This window comes from Athene cunicularia, assembly GCF_003259725.1.
Source record: "Athene cunicularia isolate RWA chromosome 2 unlocalized genomic scaffold, athCun1 chr2_part1, whole genome shotgun sequence".
Lineage (NCBI taxonomy): Eukaryota > Metazoa > Chordata > Aves > Strigiformes > Strigidae > Athene > Athene cunicularia.
In genome coordinates, this window is record NW_020799095.1 from 131,385,880 (window position 1) to 131,396,691 (window position 10,812).

A 10,812-nucleotide genomic window follows, 5' to 3' on the forward strand; every position below is an offset into this window, starting at 1 on the left:
GGCAGGACGCGCGGGCCGAGGGTGGCGGCCCCAGCCGAGCCCTGGGGAGCCGCAGGGAGGCCGCCGGTGAGCTCCGCCGGCTGCTGGCGCGCCTGGCGCCGGGCAACGCTGCGCCGCAGCACCGGTGGGACTGCGGTAGGCGCCTGCCCTCAGACCATCTCCTCTCCTCCCGGCAAGCCCTGCTCTCAGGCACATTCCTCTGTGCTTAGCATACAGACGCAGCCTAAAAATAGTTGCTGTTCCTCCTCAGCAGGATCCAGAAAATGGCTCTTGAGAGGCTGCAGGGAAGGGGCTGGAGACGAGACCGGGCAGGGATCCTGGAGAGGATGAAATCTCTCTGTGGGGGGCAATTCACGCAGAAGGCTCACCCACAGGCTTGAAGGGTTAAATCAATTAAAAGCAGAAGGAAAAGGCCTGAGATGAGAAGCAGGATTCACTTCAAGTTGAAAGAGCGCTAGATCTTGTTTTCACATTAAAGGCAAGAACTGCAGAGGAAGGCGTTTATGGGCTGTATTCACAGTGCAAGTGATTTGAAAAGTATTAGCTTGCATGAATAGAGATGTAGGCGGGCTCTGTAAAGAAGGGTAAAGGAGCACTTTATTTTCTGTCGACATCTTCATATATCCCAAAGGGAGGCTGAATGTCTGCCTTCTTAGGTTATACACCTGTTAGGAGAAATAGAGGCAGCATCTTTGCTCAGAGATGATGCTCTGCCACTCTTTGAGCCATTGTAGTTTTAAAATAAGCCTGGAGTCTTATGTGTCTGGGGCAAAACAAATGTAATATGCTTACTAGAGGAACTACTAGGTGTTGGTTTGGCATTTTATAGGGGCTCAGGTTAGATGAGTGTAATGTTCCCTTCTGATCCAAGAGAGAGGAGAAAGCAACAACAACAAAAAACATCCCTAAAGCAGTACAATGAAGATTTTTGGCCATCATGAGTCATGCCCAGAGCATAATTACAGTTACAGGGGAGCTGTATAACATCCTTCTGACACTTAAGTCACTGAAGTAGGTCTGGATGTGACAACATTTAAGACAGTCAAATATAAGCCTATGATAAAAAATGAAGTTTCTAACAGTTTTCTAAAAAAACATTTTCCTAACATTCCTATTTGCAGTGATGTCTTCCACATTAAACTGACAGTACTGAAAATGTTTGTATCTGGACAGTGCAATCCCCACTGCATTAAAATGATCTTGTCTTTAGTTTCTGAACTTTATGGAAATAAGCAACTGTAAAAAACACTGAAAGTGCATGTATGTTTGTGGGGTGGTGGGCATTTTGGGTTCTGTGCTTGGAAGCAGGTGGCTTTCAGAGTGAGGTTTCACTTTGAAGACTGCTGAGTGAAAAAGTAGCTTCTTTCCTGGCTGATGCTATTTTAAGAGGACTGCTGGCCTCTGATGTGGAACTGGAGACGGCTTTCAAGGGTTGTGTCCCCATACTACAGCGCTACGACACACCTGGCTGGACAAGAATTTCAACTAAAGCAGATCTGCTGAGCTCACACTGAGCTCTGGCTGGTCTCCAAACCTTTTTCTGCTTTTGGGATAACGAAGGGTGGGTCTCCTTGCAGGACAGGGGACTTCCCTCTGTCTGCTCTGTCTTTTGTCCCTTTGTTCTGTAGATCCTGGTCACAGCATTCTTCCCTGTATTGCCCAAATCATGGCTCTGGAATTTAGATGCTTCCAAAGAGACTATTAAGAAAAACCCAGTGTGAAAGAAGAATACGAGTCCCCATGGCTGAGATTTTTACTATGAAGATAATAAGGAAAAATTTCTCATTGACTAAATAATTTTTCAAAATTTATTCACTGTGTGAAACTTATTTATCACACCAAAGAGAATATTTCCATGCACGTGTGCAGGTTATCAGAGACACCCAGGGTGGATATAGTGAGCTGGTCTGTGTGCTGGATGCTTTGCATAGCTCTGACAAAATGAACATGTCGTAAATGCAGTTTATCTGGTTTATGGAATTCCTCTGCTTTGTGTTGCTCCCATATGAGGTGAAGCAAGCCAGAGTATATGAATGAAAGTATAAATAGAAGTTAAAATGAAAAATAAATGCAAGGTTTAGACCAAAATGTTGTATTTTAAAATTGCTGGAAATAATATTGAAGTGTTTTTCTGTGTGCTGCTTGTTTAATTGTTGTTTTCTAATTTAAAACCAACTCATAAACCCCATAGATATTACTAAGTATTCTGCATTAAAATAGAGTGAAAATCAAGAATACCTCTCCGTAGTTAAGGGTAGACCAAATGCAAGGAGTTTATTATCCCCAAGCCTAGCTTTACAAAAATGTTTCAGTGGTTACGATTAACTGAAATCTGTAGCTGCATCATACACATAGAAAACACAGCTCCATATGGGTATGGGTAAGGCGTTTCAGCTCTTACGGAGCCCCTAAGAATACTCCAGATTTTTAAAAAAAAGACATTATTATCTTCTCACGATGAGAAACAAGGCTCTAATTTAAGGCTAAGCATGAACGTGATGAACATGATCAGAAAAAGCAAAATGCTGGTCTACTCTGGAGGAAAGCAGCAAAGGAAACTGGAAGGAGCAATGCTGTAAAGCAGGATTATTTGTTACTTTGTTTTTTTGAAACAGTCTTGATTGTTTATGATATGATAGGATTTCTCATGCTTATTTCCCATCTCTTGGATTCCAGCCCCCCATCAGTTTCTGTGCCTGCTCAGAGGTGCAGTTTCTGTCATTAAATCAAAATGCCTGTTGTGCTCAACAGTAACTTGTTGACACTTGAATTCTATTGCAAGACAGTTTGAGCGCTCTCACCTTCGTGTCACTCGTGTCCCCAGCACAATTCCCTGCTGTGAACCAGCTGACATTTTGACACGTGTTATTAAGCCCATTTTGAAAGCAATTGTTCTGAGGTGCAGGGCAAGTTTGCCCACAACAGCATAGGTGTGGCTGCTTGTCCTGTCTGAATCAACTCGTGTGTGCCTGCCAGGTCCTCCCACTGCTGTTCCCTACCGCACTTAATGCTTGTATCTTTTCTGCTCGTCTTCTTGTGTGCTTGCTATTGATCTAGTGTCACATCAACCAAACATCATCTCACCAGCTAAACGCTGGCTTGCATTCCAGTGCTGCCCTTTGGTACTCACTCACGGTGCATACACATGCTGGTATCGTGTGCCTGCCTATCGAGTGATTTTATTCCGTGCCCCACTATGACACCTCAGCATGTCTGAACAAGTGAAGGAAAGGGAAGGGGACATGCCCTGGGACGGCCAGTGACAGAGATCTTCTCACTAGTTTTTGTGGCTGCAGACCAACATTGACAAGCATGCAGAACAGCAGAGATTGGGTCTGCAGTCGAAGGTTGTAAGGCACAGACTTTGAAAGGATATTCAAAGCTGATGCGATGGTAGATTGGAGTCAGTATTGCTGAATTTCAGGGACAGGATGACATGGTTGCAGGCAGAGCCCCAGACAGGCTGGAATCCTCTGCAGTTAGTATTGTTTGATATAAAACATCATGCAGCAGTACTTTACCTATTTCAGGGGCCTGACAAGGTAGCTTTTGCTCATTTACCCTTCTCTGCCTTAGGGATGTTTACCTCTTCCTTCCCCCATGCTAGTATACCATTCTTTTCCCTGTAAGGGCACTTTCCAGCTCCAGCTCTCATACATCCAGTTCACGCTCCCCTGACACTACATCAGCTCCCTCCCTCCATTGAGCATGATTACTGTGTGCTACTTTTCCACAAGCTGGGATGTTGGCACCTCATGGGCTTGCCCAGTCTGGCTGTTATGGCAAATACAAAAAAGAGTGAGATCTTAAATCACATATTTTGTTCACAGATTCAATAGATTCTTAGCTTTGCACTGGTAAGAGATGATACGAAATCACAATACATACTTAAGGGAAAAGGATTTTAAGGTGTGTGATGGTATGCCTCTTTTTGTGTGTTGTAGAAGTAGGTATTTTGTAGTGCACACTATGTTGATCTGCAAGGTTTAAAAATGGAAAAAGAAGGGAAAAAAAACCCGAGCAATCAAAATGAGACAGACAGCCAAAGACGGTGGTTTGTTTAGGAAGGAAGCTGGCACAGCAATGCAGTTCTCTTGGCAGGGCAACTCAGGTTTGCTATCCCCTTCTATTTCCACATTAGCTTTGAAGGGTCAGCCCCTTAGCAGCAATGCAGGATCTCTTCCTGTTTTGTGTGCTGCCTTTCTGAACCGTCTCTTTGTTTCAGGGACACCTGATGTGTAACATCCTCCAGAACAAGGACAACCTCAGGTGATGTCCACCATATTGCCAGCCTCCCTGTGCTGCCCACATCCTCTGAGAGACAAAAAAAGAGAGGGCTTGAGGAAAAGACTCATCAAGAATGACAGAGAGGGAGGCAGTCAGAAGCTCAGAGATGCAGTTCCTCAAAGGTTGGTAAGGCATATGCACCTCTTGGAGAGCATGGACAAAGATTGCCTTTGTGACCCCTAAGTATTTTGCAATCTCTCCTCTTTTAAATCCATTTTGTTGGATGTGACTTTTGCTAAAAAGAAGGCACAAATGCCTTTCTCAGCATGTCACAACTTTTTTGACCAACCCACGCAGACAAACTGGAGACCTTGAGAACATACACTTCCGTTCTATATAAACAGTTTAAAATAGATTTTAGCTTTGCACAGCATTACGTACAGTTACTATTTTTAAATGCACACCGATTAATCTGATGTGTTCATTCCCTTTTCGCATGTGCCCTTCATTCATGCTTTTGAGTCTTGTACATGTTCAGGTCCCTGCCTTATGAAAACCAATATATCCACACATTTTTAATTAATTCAGAATACCAAGATTTCCCTCCTCTCTACCAATATAGTTAAACAGATGTATGAAGCATGAAAATAGTTCTCACACTGTGTCATGTGCATATTAAAACATGCAGCAATTATGATTAAATCCTCTCACAAACATGCCAACATTGTTGACATCTTGCCTCTAGCCTCGAGGAGGGCCATACATCCCATCAGTCTGTGCTTCTGAGTGGCTGGACATCCCAGAAATGCTTCTGTGCTGAGGTGGCTCCATCCACCAGCTCTGCCTGCTTCCTTCAGCACATCTGCAAGACTCCACCCTCCTACTAACAAACATTTATGTAGCTGCTTATTGTACCTTTCAGAAGGGACAGTTACTTCTCATCCACAGACAGCCTCTCCATCTGCCTTTCAGTCATCCATGTGCAGATTTCATTGTCATTCTAGAACTCCTAAGGGCAGGGAGGGAAGCTCTTTCTGCTGTCCAGATAGCATGTAAAATCTTTCTGGGCAAGGAAGCAAAGGCCGAGGGTGCATTTCAGAATGACACATCCCAGAATGAACACAGAGAGTCAGTACACAGGAAAGGGCTCTGCAGCTGCAGGATGTTCCCCATGGAAGAAAGGCAGCCTTGGACATCCCCAAGTCCACACACACTGCTGGTTTTCCCAGGTCTGCAGTGCTGGCTTGGGTCCAGAAGCTTGCTGCTTCATGAAGAGATCAGCAAGAAACATCTGCTGGATTTCAACTTTTTCCTTTTCAGATGCCCCATTACACTTGCTCTAAAGTCACTGCATGACTTAAAGGCAGGAATCCAAAGAGCCTGCTGCAAACTGAGCTGTGAGGATTGCTCTGATCGCCAGTGTTTCCTGCCAGCTGCTGACAATGCTTAAAACACAGTAAGGTCTAGCTCACAAACACTGGTGGATAAATAAGACCTGGCAAGAGAAATCAGGGGAATGATTTGGTTTGCACCAGGCCACTGGATCCCATTGCTTTCTGCAAGAGATCCTGAGTGCCGCTGCAGAGCAATGCGCTATGGGTTTTGGGAGCAGAACAGAAAACACATTCCTGCAAGCAGCCAGCAATGGCAAAAGACAGCAGCTACGTAGACATAAAAGACATTACTTGAGGGGCAGTGAGGTGGAATGTATGTGCTGATGGTCAGAATTATTGCAGCTGAGTTACCAGGGATATATGAAGCCCATACTCATGTCTCAGTAGATGCTCATAAGTTTATTCTTAAGACAGACTGCCACAGGATGGAGGAACGGAAATCCCTTTTCCTGCTACATGGCTGGTCTTTAAGCAGCAGAAGGGTATTTTTTCACTCTGTCCTTTAGCCTGGCTTTTGCTTAGAAACTGCAGGAGAAAACTAGGGAGGATGAATTATGCTTCTGTGAAAACATTCAGTGCACATCTCTAATCTAAGAATAACACTTAAAGGACAGTCCCAGAGACGAAAAGAAACAAGAGTTGGTTATGAGGTAACATTAGGTACAGACTTTGCACATTAGGATTTACTAGGCTAGAAAAATTTAAAGTTCTCATTTAGACTATCATGATTTTAAAATATTACTCGTTTCAATCTGACTGCTGGTCTGTGAAGTTAATTTGGAAAATTGTGCTCTTGCAACTTGGCTAAAAAATTACAATGAAGTGAAGTAGAAATGCCTGGTGCTGGAGACTTACATGTCTGTCCCAGTGGGGAAGCATCTTTTACAATGCTTCCGTGGGCAAAAAGACCAGGTTAGAAGACAAAGGCCTGGTCCTGTCCATGCTTAGATATAGCACTGTACTCTCCACTCCCAAACCAAGACTGAAACCCCTTATCATCCTGCACCCAAGCCTTCCTACGCCCACATCTCCAGTGTACCCTTCTCTACACCAGCTGTCTCTTATTCCCTGTGCCCCAGACTCTGCAGTAACAAGTAACTCCAGCTGTGCAAAGCTCAAACCAGAGCCTGCCAGCACAGCCTAAGCCCTCGCACACTTCACCTGTTCCCTGTTTAAAAATGTGCTCCTTTAAGCAAGATAAATTTAGACTGGAAATGACCCCCCAGGCTTGTTCCTTCTCTGTTTTTCTCTGATACTGTAAAGAATTTGGTAAGAGAAATCTTTTCCTCAGATATTTGCAATGAGGATCATATCCTTTTTTTAACCTTTCTCTTTGATAAATCAAAGAGCTTGACTAGTATTGAATAGTGCTTTGCTAAGAACAGGTCCTTGTGGGACAAACACTAGTAAAAAGGATGGCACTGAGGATGGCTTCCCATTTATAATTAGTTTTTGAGATCTTGTACAGTCAGATCCCAGTCTGTTCCCATGGTTTCCATTAGTCTGTATAAACAGGACTTCAGTATTTCTCTCTTGGCTTCCTAAGACTGTGCTCTGGACGTGCAGGACTTGGGTGGACATACACTGCAGACTCAGCCTGCCCCAGAATGACCAGGTCCAGGTCTCACTGGTGTCCAGCAGTCCTGATGGAGCCGCTGCCCTGACTGCTTTACTGGGTGCCAAGAAGTCCTGAGGATCTTCCCCAGATCTTTCTCTGGATGTCCCTTCCCATGTGCCAGGCAAAGTTCCCACAAAATAAACGGCAAAGCCTGATGTTCAATAACCTCTATGGATACCCTGACACCACTGCTGACTTGGAACCCTCCAGCAGTACCCAGATGCAGCTGTGCACGTAGAACAGACTGATGGAAGGGCTCAGGCTCATGTAGCTACTCTGAAGCTCAAATCCCCTCTTCCTCATTGATCTGAGCCCACAGCCCTGTGCCAGCTCAGACCCTCACTAACAGGCTCTGGCAGCTCATAACTCCACTAATTAGACCTCAGACTGGGTCAGGAAATGACCTTTGTGCTCTACACAGCTCAAGAGCCTGTGTCTCTCCTTGCTCAGAGAGGCAGTGTGGAGGGTGAGGAGCTTGGGCAAACAGTGATGATAAGGCAAAGAATGTCTTGCTTTGCTGGCTCAGCACTGGAGGTGGCTTTTTACCACACCTGCCTGTAAAGGCAGCAGAAATGTTTGTCTTGGGAAAGAGAAGGAGATGGAAGGAACCACCTTGTGCTTAGCACAGCCCAGGCAAAAGACAAGACTTTGGTCAAGTCTCTGTGAATTTGTTCAGGCCTATTGGGGAGAATTATGACAATGCTGAGGAATCAGTGAAGGGCACAGTTGGCAGGCTCTCTATTCACCTCTTATTTTTTATGATTCTTGTGGAGACCCCCAACTCCAGATGCTGGATCCCCTGCCCTCAGCTGTCTCATGATGGGATGTCTACATTCTTAAGTCTCAATGGTGGCTTTAGGTATGGCTGTAGTCTCTCTGGGACACGCTGCACAACACAGAGAGACCGTGACACATCAGCATCCTGCCATGGGCAAAGGCATCACAGCTGTGGAAACCTGTGATTATTTCAGCCAACAACTTCCTCAGTCTCAAAATATTTGGTTTTAGCAGTTAGGACAAAGCATGATGGCAAGAGGATATTAAATCAGCAAGCATACTTGCATGTTGCGTCTCATCGAACCTTAGTGAATCCTGAAGAGTTTTAGGTGGGATTTACTGGAGCAGAAATAATGAACCAACTTGATCACAAAGTAGAAAGCCTGGTTACTCCTGAATGCCTGCAGCTCTTACACTGCTTATTGTGAAGGAGACAGCAGATTGTAGCATTAATGTTACTTGCTCTGGCACAGTCTGGTAATGGCCCTTCTGACCAAGTGTCAGGTAGCCTCTAGGAAAGCCTTAAGATCCTTTTATTTAGATCCCAAGGGGGAAACAGCTGTTCCATTGTGCTGCAACAGAAAGACCACAGCAGTGATATTGAGCACAATACGGGTAATCCTCAAAAAGTATCCAGTATCCATTCTTCAAAGAAAGGGTCCATGCTGGACAAGCCTGTTGCTGACAATCATGTTCCAGCCTGCTATGAAAGCCCCTACTGAAGACATGGCAGAGCCTAGAGAAGTTAAACCCTGACCCCTTTGGGGTAGCTGTTCTCCAGTAATGTCTCCACTGCTGCCCTTCAGGCACTGGCTTTGAACAGGACTAACATCAGTCAAATGTCTCATGTCACAGTGAAGCCTTAGCCAGCCCTAGTCTGAATAAGGACAGAAGTAGGATGACAAATAATGTCAGCTATGAATAACATTATTCCTTAACATCTAAGGAGGGTGGGACTATGAATTTCTGAACTCTGATTTGCTTCTAAGGCATCCTAAGAGATAATCCTATGTAATACTATGGGTTGCATTGCTCGCTGGCACTGACATGCACAGCTCCATTAGCATTAGGTGCATAGCACATGCTCAGGCAACAGCTGTACTTGGCCTCCTCTCTGGTTCTGCTCTCTATTAAGTCTTATGTATGATATAAAAATACTGGGCGAAATCCAGTCCACCTTTTTCTGGTTTGAATGCTGTATCCTGTGTTTGATTCTTTCTAGGCCCACAAGTGAATTCAAAAGAGCTGTAGTTGTTCATTTGCAGCTTGCACAAGGTACAAGAATACATTATCCGGCCCCGAGCTCTTCATCTGCAGGACGTGTCGCAGATCTTGACAGCTGATCACTGCATTTTCCTGCCAACTTCTCTTCATGGTCTGTTAGCTGCTGTTTTGGAGATCAAACTTGCTCTTTGGCATCTATTCAAGCTATAGAGTCCAATTTATTTCTAGCACAACATCCGCTGGCATTGCCTCTGCAGTACGTTGGCCCAGTCTGTGCAAGCTCACTAACTCAGAACTAGCTTCGACTTCTGTTGCCAACAGACAGAGGCAACAATTAAGATGATGACTGTGTTTTTAAGGGCTTTCTCTTCAGGAGGAGTGTAGCACCCTGCGATAAGTCCCCAGCAGTATCTCCTCTCAGGGGGAGTCTTTAAAAGCACACGGGGTACTTCTGCCACAGAAATGGAAGAGGTCAGCTGAGCACAGGGCTCCTGACTATACCATGGCTCTGCTTCAGCCTCAGATCTCACTCGGCTTTAAATTCTTTCCATTAACTTTATCTTAACCTTTCTGTTCCATAAACAATGTTATCAGAGCTACTTAGGCTTTACTGACACATCTTCTGTATTAGTAGTTACATTTTGTTGACAGGATCAGACTGGTTGAGGTAAATGGACTCAGAGTGCAGTTGGTGACATGCACACATTTGGTCTCACCATGTACGCTTCTGGAGCATTTTCCCATGGAAAGGAGACTTACGCAACCATTCAGTCTGTCCCACTGCATTTTTGGGCCCATTGGCTGATTTCAGTTAAAATTTGAGGGAGCAGTTAATCAGCAGAGGCAGCCATCCATGCACACAGAGCATCCTCCCCGGGCCCTGCAAGCTGCACTGCGAGTTTTGCTCTCAGACACTACAGACTCTACATGGAAGAGACACTACATCTCACCTGCGCAAATTTTGGCGAAAGTTTGTGTTTTACCAGAGAATCCAACTGTAAATCCATGGGAAAACAGATTTCTTAGCCGTGCTGCTCAACTGCTTTTTAACTTTTTAAGGTAAGGTTTTTTATTATAACTGAGAGCACTGGCACTAAACGTAAAGAAACTCTTGGGTGCAAATGATCTTACAGTCATCTTTTTGCTGGGAGTATCTGCATTGGCCCAAAACTGCATCACGAGAGAAACAAATGAAGGTCATCAACAAATGATGGCAATGTTAATTACACAGTGGTGCTGTAAGTGTACTAAGCTCTGTAGTGATAGAAAAGCATCAGGCTAGCCCCGCTAGGAAGGACTTATGGTTTCCAAAGGCAGAACAACCTAAGTAGGTACCCAAAGAGTGCCAGAGCAAGAACATTTCCCAGTGGTGGGTGCTTCATGCTTGCTCTGGATCTGTGAGAAGCACCGCAGGTTCCTGGTGTCAGCCTGCTGGTGGGGGAGCTTTATAGAGATTTAAGTTAATAAAGGGAATATGGAGCAGAAATAACACAATAGTCTCGTAATGAAAGGGACCACTTCTTCAAGTGTTTTCTGCAGGCTGTGTGAGCAGGGCTGGCATTGCAGGGCGAG

At 44.8% G+C, this 10,812-nt stretch overlaps 1 protein-coding gene across 1 annotated transcript in view; it reads right to left on the bottom strand.

Moving 5' to 3' along the window:
• Positions 1 to 10,812, bottom strand: part of ZNF706 (zinc finger protein 706) — an 18,072-nt gene extending 7,260 nt beyond the window's left edge. The window contains exons 1-2 of the mRNA XM_026842500.1: positions 10,807 to 10,812; positions 7,558 to 7,562 (exon numbers count right to left, since the gene is read on the bottom strand). The gene's annotated coding sequence lies outside the window, so the exon portion shown is untranslated. The remainder of the gene's footprint in view (positions 1 to 7,557; positions 7,563 to 10,806) is intronic.